The 16738-nt window shown below is 53.6% G+C and overlaps 4 non-coding genes across 4 annotated transcripts; all 4 read right to left on the bottom strand.

Moving 5' to 3' along the window:
- Window positions 1–3127: 3127 nt before the first annotated feature.
- trnat-agu (transfer RNA threonine (anticodon AGU)) lies at window positions 3128–3200 on the bottom strand. Its single transcript has one exon. It is a non-coding gene; the product is annotated as a tRNA-Thr (tRNA).
- A 2068-nt stretch (window positions 3201–5268) lies between these two features.
- trnat-agu (transfer RNA threonine (anticodon AGU)) lies at window positions 5269–5341 on the bottom strand. Its single transcript has one exon. It is a non-coding gene; the product is annotated as a tRNA-Thr (tRNA).
- A 7429-nt stretch (window positions 5342–12770) lies between these two features.
- On the bottom strand, window positions 12771–12843 carry trnat-ugu (transfer RNA threonine (anticodon UGU)). Its single transcript has one exon. It is a non-coding gene; the product is annotated as a tRNA-Thr (tRNA).
- Window positions 12844–13364: 521 nt separating this feature from the next.
- trnat-agu (transfer RNA threonine (anticodon AGU)) lies at window positions 13365–13437 on the bottom strand. Its single transcript has one exon. It is a non-coding gene; the product is annotated as a tRNA-Thr (tRNA).
- Window positions 13438–16738: the final 3301 nt, after the last annotated feature.

The raw sequence follows: 16738 nt of genomic DNA, 5'->3' as shown, positions 1-16738 counted from the left end.
GAGACGGGGAAAGCGAGATAGTGGGAAAAAAGATGTAGAAGTGGGAGAGAGTGTCTCAGAGAGACAAGCCTGCTGTTCCAGGGTCGGTCTCGGAACTGGTTAATATTTATAATTAAACGCTTGTTAATTAATGGTGAATTTAAATATTAAGCTAATTTTGAGCAGACCCCAGTGAGATTAAGCCTAAAATTGAGATCCATGTGTTGTCCTCTCCCGACTCTAAGTTCCGAGGTCTAACAATCGGTGAACAACACACACCCTGACATACACACTCTCTCTGTCTCTCAAGAGGGAAGGGTAGCAAGAGAGAGGGGAGAGAGAGGAAGAAAGGAAGGGAAAAGAGAGAGGGGGAAGGGGAGAGAGAGGGGAAGGGGAGAGAGAGGGAGAAGGGGGAGAGGGAGAAGAGCAGAGTCTAAAAGGAACGGGAAAAGAAAGAGGGGGTGGAGGGGAGAGATGAGAGGGGAGAGTGAAAAGGCAGAAGGGGAGAGAGGGAGGAGAGGAGGAAGGGTCGGGGAAAGAGCTGGGGGGGAAGGTGGAAGGGAGAGTGGGTGCAGAGAGCGACAGCCACATTCCAGAAATGAATCTAAAACAAATATTTGTGCTCTCAGACTGGATATGAAGAAGACGTGTAATATATCCTTATTATACAGTATAAATGCACTAGAGGCCCATACTTAAGAGAAGGTCACTCTGTGACCAGTTACCTTTATTACCAACACCTCAAGTGATGAAGGTGGGTGGAACTTCCCCTTTTATACCTGAAAGTCCAGGTTAGGAGTGTCTCCCACAAGCTCACCCCCTTGTGGTCAATGTTCTCAAGGTGTACAACTTAGGTCAGCTTATACATGGGTTACAATGATAGTTGAATACATGACATCACCTCCCCACCAAAATCTTATTGGGATCACAGGTTAAGTCTCTCTGGTGATTTACACTCACTTGTAGAGTGAGGAGGATCACCCTTCATTTGGCAGTGTTCGCTTCTTCTTCCAGCTCATTGGCCACGAAGTATTGCTCAAGTCGTTCCACGAAGGTTTTCCAATCTTCACCCTCCGAAAATTTCTCCAGGATGCTCACAGTTCTCCGCATTGTTGCATTGGGATTCGTCATCTGTACCTCGTCGCCTGTTGTTATGTCGTGAACAAAGAGTCAGACTAGATGCTGCGAGCTCAAAGTAAGTGTGACCGCAGTCCTGTATTGCAGATCTCAGAGTGCCTCTCCAGCCTGTGAGGCCTCTTTATATACAGGTGCTCCCAAGGGATTGTGGGATCACTTTGGACTCCAGGGGATAAGCCCTCTGGTGGTTATACATGGCAATTACAGGTTTACATACATAACAGAAGGAGTGAGAGAGAGGCGGAAGGGGAGAGAGTGGGGAAGAGGAGAGAGTGGGGAAGGAGTGAGAGAGAGGGGGAAGAGGAAAGAGTGGGGAAGGATCGAGAGAGGGAGGAAGAGAGAGGGAATGGGGAGCGAGAGAGTGGAGGCGAAAGAGAGGGAGGAGAAGGGGAGAGAGTGGGGAAGGGGAGAGAGGGGGAGGAAGAGAGAGGGAAAGGGGAAATAGAGGGAGGGGATGGGGAGAGAGAGTGGAAGGGGGAGCGAGAGGGGAAGGTGTGAGTGAGGGAAGGGGAGAGAGTGGCAAAGAAAAGAGGGTGAGGCGAGGGAGGGGGAAGGGGGAGAGGGGAATGAGTGAGAGACGGGGAAAGCGAGATCGCAGGAAAGGGAGAGAGGGGTAAAAAGATATAGAGCGGGTCGTGATGGGGAAGGGAGAGAGAGATTTGGAAGGGAAGAGAGAGTATAAGAGAGACGAGAAGAGGAGAGGGGAAAGGGAGAGAGAAAAGTGAAGGAGTGAGAGAGAGGGGGGAAGGAGCGAGAGAGAGGGTAACAAGTGTGTAAGAGCGGGAAGGGGATAGAGAGAGGGAGGAGAAAGAGGAGAAAGCAGAGGGTGGGAGAGGGGAATGAGTGAGAGATGGGGAAAGCGAGATAAAAATGTAGAACAGATTGTGCAGATGTGGAGGGCAGAGAAAGATTTGGAGCCTGTTGTTCCAGAGTCCATCTCGGAGCTGTTTAATATTTATAATTAAACCCATTGTTAATTAATGGTGAATTTAAATACTGAGGGTTCGTCATCTGTACCTCGTCGCCTGTTGTTATGTCTTGAATAAAGAGTCAGACTCGATGCTGCAAGCTCAAAGTAAGTGTGACCGTAGATCTCAGAGTGCCTCTCCAGCCTGTGAGGCCTCCTTATATACAGGTGCTCCCAAGGGATTGTGGGCTCCCTTTGGACTCCACGGGATAAGCCCTCTGGTGGTTAGACACGGTAATTACAGGTTTACATACATAACAGAAGGAGTGAGAGAGAGACGGAAGGGGAGAGAGCGGGGAAGAGGAGAGAGTGGGGAAGGAGTGAGAGAGAGGGGGAAGCGGAAAAAGTGGGAAAGGAGTGAGAGAGAGAGAGGAAGAGAGAGGGAAAGGGGAGCGAGAGAGGGGAGGGGAAAGAGAGGGAGGAGAAGGGGATAGAGTGGAGAAGGGGAGAGGGGGAGGAAGAGAGAGGGAAAGGGGAAATAGAGGAAGGGGATGGGGAGAGAGAGAGAGTGGAAGGGGGAGCAAGAGGGGCAGGTGTGAGTGAGGGAATGGGAGAGAGGGGGAAGGAGAGAGGGTGAGGCGAGGAAGGGGGAAGGGGGGAGAGGGGAATGAGTGAGAGACGGGGAAAGCGAGATAGTGGGAAAGGGAGAGAGGGATGAAACGATGTAGAAAGGGTCGTGATGGGGAAGGGAGAGAGAGATTTGGAAGGGCAGAGAGAGTGTAAGAGAGATGAGAAGAGGAGAGGGGAAAGGGAGAGAGAAAAGTGAAGGAGTGAGAGAGAGGGGGGAAGGAGCGAGAGAGAGGATAACGAGTGTGTAAGAGCGGGAAGGGGAGAGAGAGAGGGAGGAGAAAGAGGAGAAGGCAGAGGGGAATGAGTGAGAGATGGGGAAAGAGAGATAAAAATGTACAACAGGTTGTGTGGATGGGGAGGGCAGAGAAAGATTTGGAGCCTGTCGTTCCAGGGTCTGTCTCGGAGCTGTTTAATATTTATAATTAAAGCCCTTGTTAATTGACGGTGAGTTTAAATACTGAACTCATTTTGAATAGGCCCCAGGGAGATTTGAACCCACGACCCCTGGTTTACTAGACCAGTGCTCTAACCCCTGAGCTATGGAGCCACCTACCCTGGGCTGTGGGTCATTCGCCAGTTAGTGCTGTGTGTTTGAAGAATGAGGAGGGGTCAATGAAACGCTCAGATTGTGTCTCATCCCCCAGACACTTGCCTCCGTCTCTTCTAATATTCGCCTCTCAACATCGATATATCGGGTCTTTCACATAGTAAAACATCCCAAGGCAACTCAGTCACACTCTGCCCCAATCTCTCTGTCTCACTTTCTCTATCTCTCTTTCTCTCTCAATCTCTCTGTCTCTCCATCTCCCTGTCTCTCTCATTTTCTGTCTGTTCCTTTGTCTCTCACTCTCTCTCTCTCTCTGAGTCTCTCTCACCTGTAAGGGTACACCTGTTTTTCTTGGAACAAGGCACAGGAAGAGACCACGGTAAAACTGTTTTAAAGTAAAAACGTTTGGACTACCTGGGAGGGGGAAGGCAAGTGGTGACACATCACCCATTAAAAGCAATGGTTGAGGTCAAGGACTGAACTTGGTTATACATACAGACAAAGAGATTGATACTGTCTATCCGGGGAGTCCCACAGTTGATTGGCCACAGTGGGTAACACAGTTCCCCCCAGAGACTACAGGTCTGCAAGAAAACAGGACTATAAAGGACCCAAGGAAAGGCACATTTTTGGATAACAGGGCATTAAGGATAAGGAGTTATCTTTTGCACTGTCGACTCCGTGTGCAAATTAGTAGCCAGTCAAACTCCTCAGCACAGCCAGTTAAACAAATCACTGCATCGATCCAGATGCATTCATCGGACACCAGCCCAGCAGGGAACTTATTCTTACTGTGGATATAAATATCACCATCATCGGCAGTCCCTCGGAATCGAGTAAGACTTGCTTCAACTCTAAAAGTGAGTTCTCAGGTGGTTGAACAGTCTAATACTGGAATTACCGTCCCTGTCACAGGTGGGACAGATAGTTGTTGAGGGAAGGGGAGGGTGGGACTGGTTTGCCGCACGCTCCTTCCGCTGCCTGCGCTTGGTTTCTGCACGCTCTCGGCGATGAGACTCGAGGTGCTCAGCGCCCTCCCGGATGCACTTCCTCCACTTCGGGCGGACTGGTCTTTGGCCCAGGGACTCCCAGGTGTCAGTGGGGATGTTGCATTTTATCAAGGGAGGCTTTGAGGGGTGTCCCTTGTAACGTTTCCTCTGCCCACCTTTGTCTCGCTTGCCGTGTGGGAGTTCCGATTCGAGCGCTTGCTTTGGGGAGTCTCGTGTCTGGGGACCATGCGGACAACGTGGCCCTGCCCAGCGGAGCTGGTCAAGCAGGAAGGAGCAGGAAGGTACACAAGCAGGAGGTGGAAAGATGAAGCAAAAGGACAAACAGAGAGACAGAAGGAGACGAAAGGAAGAGGTGCTGCAGAGAACGGATAGAAGGAGAACCGACCGGTCACGGAACCAACAACCACAAACCTACAATAACTACAGCCAGGAATGGCGATTGTATGTCTTCAGTCGATTTCTCTCAGCAGTCTCGTCCTGTAGTTTTTAGTCGGTTTTTTGTTGTGTAATAAAACGGACCCTGGGTTAAGCCTAAAATTTTGTTCCATGTGTTGTCCTCTCCCCACTAGAAGTTCCGAGGTCTAACAATCAGTGAACAACACACACCCCGACACACTCTCTCTCTGTCTCTCAAGGGGGAAGGGCAGAGAGAGAGAGGAGGGAGGGGAGAGAGAGGAAGAAAGACAGAGGGTGAAAAGGGTAAAGGGAAAGTGAGAACGAGAGGGGATGGGGAGAGGGAGGGGGAATGGGAGAGAAAGAAAGAGAGAAAGAGGAGGAAAGGGAGAAAGGCAGAGAGGATGGGAAGAGAAAGAGGGGGAAGGAAAGACAGAGGAAGTGGAGAGTGGGAAGGGTGAGAAAGACAGTGCAAGGGATGAAACGGGACTGGGAGAGAGAAAGGGGAAGGAGAGTGAATGGAACGAGAGAGAAATATAAAGGGTAGTGACGGGGAAGGCAGAGAGAGAGGAATCGAGAGCCTGCAGTTCCAGAGTCTGTCTTGGAGCTGTTTAATATTTATAATTAAAGTCCTTGTTAATTGACAGTGAATTTAAATACTGAGCAGGCCCCAGTGAGATTTGAACCTACGACCCCTGGTTTACTAGACCAGTGCTCTAACCCCTGAGCTATGGAACCACCTGCCCTGGGCTGTGGGTCATTCCCCAGTTAGTGCTGTGTGTTTGAAGAATGAGGAGGGGTCAGTGAAACGCTCAGATTGTGTCTCATCCCCCAGACTCCTGCCTCCGTCTCTTCAATATTCACCTCTCAACATCGATATATCGGGTCTTTCACGTAGTAAAACATCCCAAGGCAACTCAGTCACACTCTGTCCCAATCTCTCTGTCTCTCTCTGTCTCTCTCTCATTCTCTGCCTCTCTCTCTCTCTCTCCGTGTCTCCCTCACTTTTTCTCTGCTTCTGGATGGGGAAGGGGAGAGAGAAAAGGAGAGGGGAAGAGATAGAGGGGGAGGGGGGAGAGAGGGGAAGGAGTGAGAGAGATAGGGGAAAGGGGAAAGAGAAAAAAGGAACCTGTTGTTCCAGGGTCGGTTTTGGAGCTGGTTAATATTTATAATTAAAGCCCTTGTTAATTGACCATGAATTTAAATACTGAGCTAATTTTGAGTAGGCCCCAGTGAGATTTGAACCCACAACTGCTGGTTTAACAAGACCATAGCTCTAACCCCTGAGTTCTGGTGCCACCTGCCTTGGCCTGCCTCTCTGTGTCTCTCTCTCTCTCGTTCTCTCTGTCTCTCACTTTCTCTCTGTCTCTCGAGAGGGAAGGGGAGAGAGGAGGCAAGGGAGAAAGAGAGGGGTTAAGGGAGAGAGGGAGGGGAGAGATAGAGGGGGAAGGCGAGAGAGAATGGTACGGTGAGGGAATGGGGGAAAGAGAGGGGGAAGGGAAACATAGAAACATAGACATAGAAACATAGAAACATAGCAGGAGTAGGCCATTCGGCCCTTCGAGCCTGCACCACCATTCAATGAGTTCATGGCTGATCATGCAACTTCAGTACCCCATTCCTGCTTTCTCACCATACCCCTTGATCCCCCTCGTAGTAAGGACTACATCTAACTCCTTTTTGAATATATTTAGTGAATTGGCCTCAACTACTTTCTGTGGTAGAGAATTCCACAGGTTCACCATTCTCTGGGTGAAGAAGTTTCTCCTCATCTCGGTCCTAAATGGCTTACCCCTTATCCTTAGACTATGACCCCTGGTTCTGGACTTCCCCAACATTGGGAACATTCTTCCTGCATCTAACCTGTCTAAACCCGTCAGAATTTTAAACGTTTCTATGAGGTCCCCTCTCATTCTTCTGAACTCCAGTGAATACAAGCCCAGTTGATCCAATATTTCTTGATATGTCAGTCCCGCCATCCCGGGAATCGGTCTGGTGAACCTTCGCTGCACTCCCTCAATAGCAAGAATGTCCTTCCTCAAGTTAGGAGACCAAAACTGTACACAATACTCCAGGTGTGGCCTCACCAAAGCCCTGTACAATTGTAGCAACACCTTCCTGCCCCTGTACTCAAATCCCCTCGCTATGAATGCCAACATGCCATTTGCTTTCTTAACCGCCTGCTGTACCTGCATGCCAACCTTCAATGACTGATGTACCATGACACCCAGGTCTCGTTGCATCTCCCCTTTTCCTAATCTGTCACCATTCAGATAATAGTCTGTCTCTCTGTTTTTAACCACCAAAGTAGATAACCTCACATTTATCCACATTATACTTCATCTGCCATGCATTTGCTCACTCACCTAACCTATCCAAGTCACTCTGCAGCCTCATAGCATCCTCCTCGCAGCTCACACTGCCACCCAACTTAGTGTCATCCGCAAATTTGGAGATACTATATTTAATCCCCTGGTTTAAATCATTAATGTACAATGTAAACAGCTGGGGCCCCAGCACAGAACCTTGCGGTACCCCACTAGTCACTGCCTGCCATTCTGAAAAGTACCCATTTACTCCTTCTCTTTGCTTCCTGTCTGACAACCAGTTCTCAATCCACGTCAGCACACTACCCCCAATCTCATGTGCTCTAACTTTGCACATGGGATTGGGGTAGTGTGCTGAGAGGGGAAAGGGGTGATAGACAGAGAGGGGAGTGGAGAGTGAGAAGGGAGGGGCGAAGGGGAGAGCGAGAGGGGGTCGTGAGAGGGGAAGGAGTGACAGAGAGAGAGGGTGAAGAGAGAGTGAAGGGTAAGGAAGGGAGAGGGGAGAGAGAAGGAGGGGGTTGGAGAGAGATAGAGGTGGAAGGAAAGGGAGAGGAAGGGGAGGGGAGGAAGGGGGAGAGAAAGGGGGAGTGAGAAAGGGGGAAGGAGAGTGAGTGGAGGAGAGAGAGAGAGAGAGAGCGGGACACAGGAGAGACAGAGGAGGAAAGAAATGGAGCGGGGGAACGGGAGAGGATGGGTACAGAGGGACGGAAATAGAGAGGGGGAAGGGGAGAGAGAGGAAGTGGAGAGTGGGAAGGGAGGGCGAGAGACAGGGGACGGGGGGAAAGGGAGACAGGGAGAGGGGGGAAAGGGGGACAGGGAGAGGGGGGGAGGAGAGCGAGAGAAGAAAAATAAAAGGCAGTGATGGGGAAGGCAGAGAGAGAGATCAAGAGCCTGCAGTTTGAGGGTTGGTCTTGGAGCTGTTTAATATTTATAATTTAACCCCTTGTTAATTGATGGTGAATTTAAATACTGAGTGAACTTTGAGTAGGCCCCAGTCAGATTTGAACTCATAACTGCTGGTTTACTAGAGCAGTGTTCTAACCCCTGAGCTATGGAGCCAGCTCTGCTGGGAAAGACCGGGGAAGGAGCAGGAAAGAGAGGTGAAGGGAAAAGAGAGAGTGGAAGGGGAAGGGGAGAGAGAGGGAATGTTTCATCATGACTTCGCGTCTTGCACCATCTCGGTAACGTTGACAGAAGGGTGCGTTTGTCTGGTCGATCACCCCAATGGGAAGGGGAGAGAGAGTGTGGAAGGGAGAGAGAGGGAGAAGAGGAGAATCTGAAAGGAAAGGCAATAGGCAGGGAAAGCAGATGGAGAACAGTTTGTGATGGGGAAGTGGGAGAGAGTGTGTCAGAGAGACAAGCCTGCTGTTCCAGAGGCAGTCTTGGAGCTGGTTGATATTTATAATTAAACCCTTGTTGACTAATGGTGAATTTAAATATTAAGCTAATTTTGAGCAGTACCCAGTGAGGTTTGAACCCACAACCCCTGGTTTACTGGACTAATGCTCTAACCCATGAGCTATGGAGCCACCTGCGTTGAGTTTTGCTCTCTGTGTCTCTTTCTCTCGTTCTCTCATTTTTTCTCTGTCTCTCGAGGGGGAAGGGGAGAGAGAGGGAGGAAGGTGAGAGCGATGGGGGAGGGGATAGAGACAGGGGAAGGGGGGGAGAGAGGGAGGGGAAGGGGAGAGAGAGGGGGAGAGGAGAGAGAGGGGAAGGGGAGAAAGTGGGGAAGGGGAGAAAGAAGGAATGGGAGTGAGAGGGGGAAGGGGAGAGAGAGGGAAGGGGAGAGAGAGAGAGAGAGAGGGGAAGGGGAGAGAGAGGGGGAAGGGAAGAGAGAGAGGGGGAAGGGAGAGAGAGGGGGAAGGGGGGAGAGAGAGGGGGAAGGGAGAGAGAGGGGGAAGGGGAGAGAGAGGGGAGAAGGGGAGAGAGAGGGGAAGGGGAGAGAGACAGGGGAAGGGGAGAGAGAGGGGAAGGAGAGAGAGGGGAGAGAGAGTGGAAGAAGTGGGAGAGAGGGCAAGGGGAGAGACAGTGGGAAGGGGGGAGAGAGAGGGGGGAAGGGAAAGAGAGGGAGAAGGGGAGAGAGAGAGGGGAAGGGGAGAGAGAGAGGGGAAGGGGAGAGAGTGGGGAAGGGGAGAGCAATGGGAGGGGGAGAGAGAGAGGGAATTGGAGAGAGAGAGATGGGAGAGGGGAAAGGGAGAGCAAGGGGGAAGGGGAGAGAGGGGGGAAGGGGAGAGAGAGGGGGAAGGGGAGAGACAGGGGGAAGGGGGGAGACAGAAGGGGAAGGGGAGAGAGTGTGGGAAGGAGAGAGAGAGGGGGAAGGGGAGAGAGAGAGGAGAAGGGGAGAGAGAGGGCGAAGGGGAGAGAGAGGGCGAAGGGGAGAGAGAGGGCGAAGGGGAGAGAGAGAGGGGAAGGGGAGAGAGAGGGGAAGGAGAGAGAGGGGAGAGAGAGTGGAAGAAGTGGGAGAGAGGGCAAGGGGAGAGACAGGGGGAAGGGGGGAGAGAGAGGGGGAAGGGGAGAGACAGGGGGAAGGGGGGAGAGAGAGGGGGAAGGGGAGAGAGAGGGGAGCAGGGGAGAGAGAGGGCGAAGGGGAGAGAGAGGGGAAGGGGAGAGAGAGGGTGAAGGGAAGAGAGAGGAGGAAGGGGAGAGACAGGGGGAAGGGGGGAGAGAGAGGGGGAAGGGGAGAGAGAGGGGGAAGGGGAGAGAGAGGGGGAAGGGGAGAGAGTGAGGGGAAGGGGGGGAGAGAGAGGGGGGAAGGGAGAGAGAGGGGGAAGGGGAGAGAGAGAGGGAAAGGGTGGAGAGAGAGGGGGGAAGGGAAAGAGAGGGGGAAGGGGAGAGAGAGAGGGGAAGGGGAGAGAGAGAGAGAGGGGAAGGGGAGAACAATGGGAGGGGGAGAGAGAGAGGGAATTGGAGAGAGAGAGATGGGAGAGGGGAAAGGGAGAGCAAGGGGGAAGGGGAGAGAGGGGGGAAGGGGAGAGAGAGGGGGAAGGGGAGAGACAGGGGGAAGGGGGGAGACAGAGGGGGAAGGAGAGAGAGTGTGGGAAGGGGAGAGAGAGGGCGAAGGGGAGAGAGAGGAGGAAGGAGAGAGACAGGGGGAAGGGGGGAGAGAGAGGGGGAAGGGGAGAGAGAGGGGGAAGGGGAGAGAGAGGGGAAGGGGAGAAAGAGGGTGAAGGGGAGAGAGAGGAGGAAGGAGAGAGACAGGGGGAAGGGGGAGAGAGAGGGGGAAGGGGAGAGAGAGGGGGAAGGGGAGAGAGAGGGGAGAAGGGGAGAGAGAGGGCGAAGGGGAGAGAGAGGGGGAAGGGGAGAGAGAGGGGAGAAGGGGAGAGAGAGGGCGAAGGGGAGAGAGAGGGGAAGGGGAGAGAGAGGGGAAGGGGAGAGAGAGGGGAAGGGGGGAGAGAGAGGGGGGAAGGGAGAGAGAGGGGGAAGGGGAGAGAGAGAGGGAAAGGGGGAGAGAGAGGGGGGAAGGGAAAGAGAGGGAGAAGGGGAGAGAGAGAGGGGAAGGGGAGAGAGAGAGGGGAAGGGGAGAGAGTGGGGAAGGGGAGAGCAATGGGAGGGGGAGAGAGAGAGGGAATTGGAGAGAGAGAGATGGGAGAGTGGAAAGGGAGAGCAAGGGGGAAGGGGAGAGAGGGGGAAGGGGGGAGAGAGGGGGAGAGACAGAGGGGGAAGGGGAGAGTGTGTGGGAAGGAGAGAGAGAGGGAGAAGGGGAGAGAGAGGGGAGAAGGGGAGAGAGAGGGCGAAGGGAGAGAGAGGGCGAAGGGGAGAGAGAGGGCGAAGGTGAGAGAGAGAGGGGAAGGGGAGAGAGAGGGGAAGGAGAGAGAGGGGAGAGAGAGTGGAAGAAGTGGGAGAGAGGGCAAGGGGAGAGACAGGGGGAAGGGGGGAGAGAGAGGGGGAAGGGGAGAGACAGGGGGAAGGGGGGAGAGAGAGGGGTAAGGGGAGAGAGAGGGGAGCAGGGGAGAGAGAGGGCGAAGGGGAGAGAGAGGGGAAGGGGAGAGAGAGGGCGAAGGGGAGAGAGAGGAGGAAGGGGAGAGACAGGGGGAAGGGGGGAGAGAGAGGGGGAAGGGGAGAGAGAGGGGGAAGGGGAGAGAGTGAGGGGAAGGGGGGAGAGAGAGGGGGGAAGGGAGAGAGAGGGGGAAGGGGGGAGAGAGAGGGGGGAAGGGAAAGAGAGGGGGAAGGGGAGAGAGAGAGGGGTAGGGGAGAGAGAGAGAGGGGAAGGGGAGAGAGTGGGGAAGGGGAGAGCAATGGGAGGGGGAGAGAGAGAGGGAATTGGAGAGAGAGAGATGGGAGAGGAGAAAGGGAGAGCAAGGGGGAAGGGGAGAGAGGGGGGAAGGGGAGAGAGAGGGGGAAGGGGAGAGAGAGGGGGAAGGGGAGAGAGAGGGGGAAGGGGAGAGAGAGGGGGAAGGGGAGCGAGAGGGGAGAAGGGGAGAGAGAGGGGGAAGGGGAGAGAGAGGGGGAAGGGGAGAGAGAGGGGAGAAGGGAAGAGAGAGGGCGAAGGGGAGAGAGAGGGGAGAAGGGGAGAGAGAGGGCGAAGGGGAGAGAGAGGGGGAAGGGAAGAGAGAGGGGGAAGGGGATAGAGAGGGCGAAGGGGAGAGAGAGGGGAGAAGGGGAGAGAGAGGGCGAAGGGGAGAGAGAGGGGAAGGGGAGAGAGAGGGGAAGGAGAGAGAGGGGAGAGAGAGTGGAAGGAGTGGGAGAGAGGGCAAGGGGAGAGAGGGAGGGGAAGGGCGGGATTGTTTCATCGCGCCTTCTCGTCTCGCGCCATCTCGGTAACGTTGACGGAAGGGTGCGTTTGTCTGGTCGATCACCCCAATGGGAAGGGGAGAGAGAGTGTGGAAGGGAGGAAGGGGGACTGGGAGAGAGAAAGTGGAAGGAGAGAGAGGAAGGATGCAGGGGAGGGAGAGGGAGAAGGGGAGAATCTGAAAGGAAAGCGAAGAGAGAGAGAGGGAGGGGAGAGAGGAGGAATGGGAAAGGGAGGGGGGAGAGGGAGAGTGAAAAGGCAGAGGTGGAAGGGGAGAGAGGGAGGAGAGAGTGGGTCGGGAGGGGAGAAAGGGAGAAAGGGAGAGAGGGGGAAGGGGAGAGAGGGTGAGGAGACGGAGTGGGAAGGAGGGAGAGGGGAATGAGTGAGAGACGGGGAAAGCGAGAAAGCAGGAATGAGGTACTGAAGTTACACGATCAGCCATGATCATATTGAATGGTGGTGCAGGCTCGAAGGGCCGAATGGCCTACTCCTGCACCTAGTTTCTATGTTTCTATGATTCTATGTCCGTTGTACCCCGTAGGGGACCAAACCGCACTGTGACTCCGGGAGGAGCTCCTCGGCCACAGGGAGAAGACGGTTGAGGAGGACTCTAGCGACGACTTTCCCAGGGGATGATAACAGGGTGGTCTTGGACCTGGCCTGGAGACGACGAAGGTTGAACAGGTTCCCACTGGGTCTGTAGTTTAGTTCCACTCCAGCGGGGAGCTTGTTGACTGTGAGGTGGAGCACGGCAGCGAGGAATATTGAGACCCACGGCAATGTGGGTTTGAATCTTAACTGCCCCTGTGAAACGGTCAAGTGAGGCCCTCAGTTGTGTTCAAGAAGGCTGCTCACCACGACCTTCTCCAGGGGCAATTAGGGATGGGCAATAAATGCCGGCCTTGCTATCGACGGACATATCCCGCAACGAATCTAAAACAAATATCGGTGGCTCTCAGACTGGATATGAAGAAGACTCGGTTACAGACTGGTCACAGAAAGTGAAAGTGCTGTGGGCTGTATTTAAACTGCGAAGTGAGTCGGTTCCTGTTGATGGTGTCGGCCTGTCGCCGATTAACAGCGAGTTCAGGAACAGAAGCCAAAATTGAGTAGGCCCCAGTGAGATTTGAACCCACAACCCCTGGTTTACAAGACCAGTGCTCTAACCCCTGAGCTATGGAGCCACCTGTAACAACAGGTCATGTTTGCTTCTTACTATTGTTAACAAGGAGGTGGGGCCCGAATATAATCATTCTTGGTGATTCATCCCTGTACAATCATTGGAACATGATTGTTTCTCTGTCTCTCGAGAGGGAAGGGGAGAGAGGAGGAAAGGGAGAAGGCGAGAGAGAATGGTATGGTGAGGGAGTGGGGCGGGGAGAGAGACAGAGAGGAAAGTGGAGAGTGAGAACGACAGAGGGGGGAGTGAAGGAGGCAAATGGACAGAGATCGAGGTGGAAGGAAAGGGAGAGAGAAATGGGGAAGGAGAGAGAGCAAGACACAGGATAGACAGAGGAGGAAAGAAATGGAGTGGGGGAAAGGGAGAGGATAGTGAGAGAAGAACAATAGAAGGCAGTAATGGGGAAGGCAGAGAGAGAGAGATTGAGAGTCTGTAGTTTGAGGGTCAGTCTCAGAGCTGTTTAACATTTATGATTAAAATCCTTGTTAATTGATGGTGAATTTAAATACTGAGCTAATTGTGAGGAGACCCCAGTGTGATTCGAACCCATGATCTCTGGTTTACTAGACCAGTGCTCTAACCCCTGAGCTATGGAGCCAGCTTCTCGAGACAAGTCAGGGGAAGGAGCAGGAAAGAGAGGGGAAGGGAAATGAGAGAGTGGAAGGAGTGAGAGAGTGGGGGAAGGGGAGAGAGTGGGGAAGAAATGAGAGAGAGGGGGAAGGGAAAAGAGAGAGAGAGAGGGGAGAGCGGGGGAATGGGAAAGAGAGGAGGGAGAGGAAGAATGAAAAGGCTGAGGTGGAAGGGGAGAGAGGGAGGGGAGAGAGGGCGAAGGTGAGAGGGAGAAGCGAGGGAGGGGGAAGGGGGGAGAGGGGAATGAGTGAGAGACGGGGAAAGCGAGATAGCGGGAAAGGGAGAGAGGGGTAAAAAGATGTAGAACGGGTCGTGATGGGGAAGGGAGTGGGGGAAAGGGAGAGTAAAGGGAAGAGAGGGGAAGGGGAGGCAGGCAGAGAGGGAAGTGGAGAGTGAGAAGGCAGAGGGGAAGGGGAGAGTGAGAGGGGGTAGTGAGATGGAAAGGAGTGAGCGAGAGATGGGAAAAGGGAGAGAGGGGGAAGAGAGAGTGAAGGGGGACGAGAGAGAGAGGGGGAGGGGAAGGGAGAGAGAGGGGTGAGTGGAGAGAAGGGAGGGAGCGAGAGATGGGAGTGGAGAGAGAGGGTGAAGTGGAGAGAGGGATAAGAGTGAGAGAGAGGAGGAGGGAAGGGAGAGAGAGGGGTTGGAATGAGAGTGCGAAGTGGAGAGAGGGGAGGTGAGAGAGAGATGGGGGTGGAGAGAGGGGGGGAAGTGGAGAGTGAGAAGGCGTCATGAGAGGGAAAGGAGTGAGAGAGACGGAAAAAGGGAGAGAGGGGGAAGAGAGAGTGAAGGGGAAGGGAGGGAGATAAAATAGCCTAAGGCAACTCAGTCACACTCTGGCTCAATCTCTCTCTCTCTCTCTCTCTCTCTCTCTATCTCTCTTTCTCTCTCTCTGTCTCTTTCGCTCACTCTCTCTGTCTCTCTCTCATTCTCACTTTCTCTGTGTCACTCTCTCTCTGCATCTTTTTCACTTTCTCTCTGTCTCGTGAGCGGGAAGGGTAGAGAGGGAGAGAGGAGGGAGGGGAGAGAGAGGGGAAGAAAGGCAGAGGCAGAGAGTGAAAAGGGTAAAGGGAAAGTGAGAGCGAGAGGGGAATGGGGAGAGGGAGGGAAAGGGAGAGAGAGAGGGGGGAAGTGGAGCGAGAGATGGGAAGGGGAGAGAGAGAGAAGGGAAGGGGAGAGAGAGGGGAAGGGGAGCGAGAGATGGGGAGGGGAGTGAGAGATGGGGGGGAGAGAGAGATGGGGAGGGGAGCGAGAGATGGGGAGGGGAGCGAGAGATGGGAAGGGGAGAGAGAGAGAGGGGAAGGGGAGAGAGAGGGGAAGGGGAGCGAGACAATGGGGAGGGGAGTGAGAGATGGGGAGGGGAGCGAGAGATGGGGAGGGGAGCGAGAAATGGGTAGGGGAGCGAGAGATGGGAAGAGGAGAGAGAAAGTTCGAGTCAGAAGGGAAAAGGGAGAGAGTGAGGGGGAAGGAGAGAGAGAAGGAGAGGGGGATGCAGAGAGATAGAGGGGGAAGGAAAGGGAGAGGAAGGGGAGAGAGAGTGGGAAAGGGGGGAAGGGAGAGAGAAAGGATGAAGGAGAGTGAGCGGAGGGGAGAGAGAGAGAGAAATAAAGGGAAATGATAGAGAGAGGAGGAAGGGAAGAGATAAATCGAGAGCCTGTAGTTCCAGGGTCGGTCTCAGAGCTTTTCAATATTTATAATTAAAGCCCTTGTCAATTGATGGTGAATTGAAATACTGAGCTCAGTTTTAGTAGGGCCCAGCTACCTGCTCTGAGCTCTCTCTCTCTCTCTCGAGGGGGAAGGGGATAGAGAGGGAAAGGGAGAGAGAGAGAGAGAGGGGTTAAGGGAGAGAGGAAAGGGAGAGATAGAGGGAGAAGGGGAGAGAGAATGGCAGGGTGAGAGAGTGGGCGAAAGGGGAGAGCCTGTGGTGTCTGGGGGAAGGGAAGAGAGGGGAAAGGGAGATAGACAGAGAGGGAAGTGGAGAGTGAGAAGGGGGGAGCGAGAGAGAAAGGAGTGAGAGAGAGAGACGGGAAAAGGGAGAAGAGAAAGTGAAGGGGTACGAGAGAGAGGGGCAGGAGTGAGAGAGAGAGAGAAAGTGAAAAGGGATTGAGAGAGGGGGAAGGGGACAGAGAGAAAAAGTGAGAAGGGAAGATTGGGGGAGAGAGGAAAGCCTGTTGTGCCAGGGTTGGTTTCATATTTATAATTAAAGTCCTTGCTAATTTAAATACTGAGCTGAGTAGGACCCAATGAGATTTGAACCCACTACCCCTGGTCGACGAGACCAGTGCTCTAACCCCTGAGCTATGGAACCACCTGCTCTGGGCTGTGGGTCATTCCCCAGTTAGTGCTGTGTGTTTGAAGAATGAGGAGGGGTCAGTGAAACACTCAGATTGTGTCTCATCCCCCAGACTCCTGCCTCCGTCTCTTCAATATTCACTTCTCAACATCGATATATCGGGTCTTTCACGTAGTAAAACATCCCAAAGCAACTCAGTCTCACTCTGCCTCAATCTCTCTGTCTCTCTGTCTTTCTGTCTCTCTGTCTCATTCCCTGCCTCTCGCGCTCTCTCCCTGTCTCTCTCACTTATTCTCTGCTTCTGGATAAGGAAGAGAGAAAAGGAGAAGGAAAGAGATAGAGAGGGAGGGGGAAGAGATAGGGGGGGAGGGGAGTGAGAGGGGAAGGAGTGACAGAGATAGGGGGAAGGGAAAAGAGGAAAATAAGCTTGTTGTTCCAGGGCGACTAGTTCCAACTGTCACAGGACAGAGAGTGGAGAGCACCAATTCCCACTGTCACAGGATAGAGAGTGGAGAGCACCAGTTCCCACTGTCACAGGACAGAGAGTGGAGAGCACCAGTTCCCACTGTCACAGGACAGAGAGTGGAGAGCACCAGTTCCAACTGTCACAGGACAGAGAGTGGAGAGCACCAGTTCCCACTGTCACAGGACAGAGAGTGGAGAGCACCAGTTCCCACTGTCACAGGACAGAGAGTGGAGAGCACCAGTTCCCACTGTCACAGGACAGAGAGTGGAGAGCACCAGTTCCCACTGTCACAGGAGAGAGAGTGGAGAGCACCAGTTCCCACTGTCACAGGATAGAGAGTGGAGAACACCAGTTCCCACTGTCACAGGACAGAGAGGGGAGAGCACCAGTTCCCACTGTCACAGGACAGAGAGTGGAGAACACCAGTTCCCACTGTCACAGGACAGAGAGTGGAGAGCACCAGTTCCCACTGTCACAGGACAGAGAGGGGAGAAAACCAGCTCCCACTGTCAC

The sequence above is a fragment of the Pristiophorus japonicus genome, unplaced genomic scaffold (genome assembly GCF_044704955.1).
Source record: "Pristiophorus japonicus isolate sPriJap1 unplaced genomic scaffold, sPriJap1.hap1 HAP1_SCAFFOLD_536, whole genome shotgun sequence".
NCBI lineage: Eukaryota > Metazoa > Chordata > Chondrichthyes > Pristiophoridae > Pristiophorus > Pristiophorus japonicus.
Note: the sequence above shows the minus strand (reverse complement) of the source record. Positions and strands in the feature narration are given on the sequence as shown.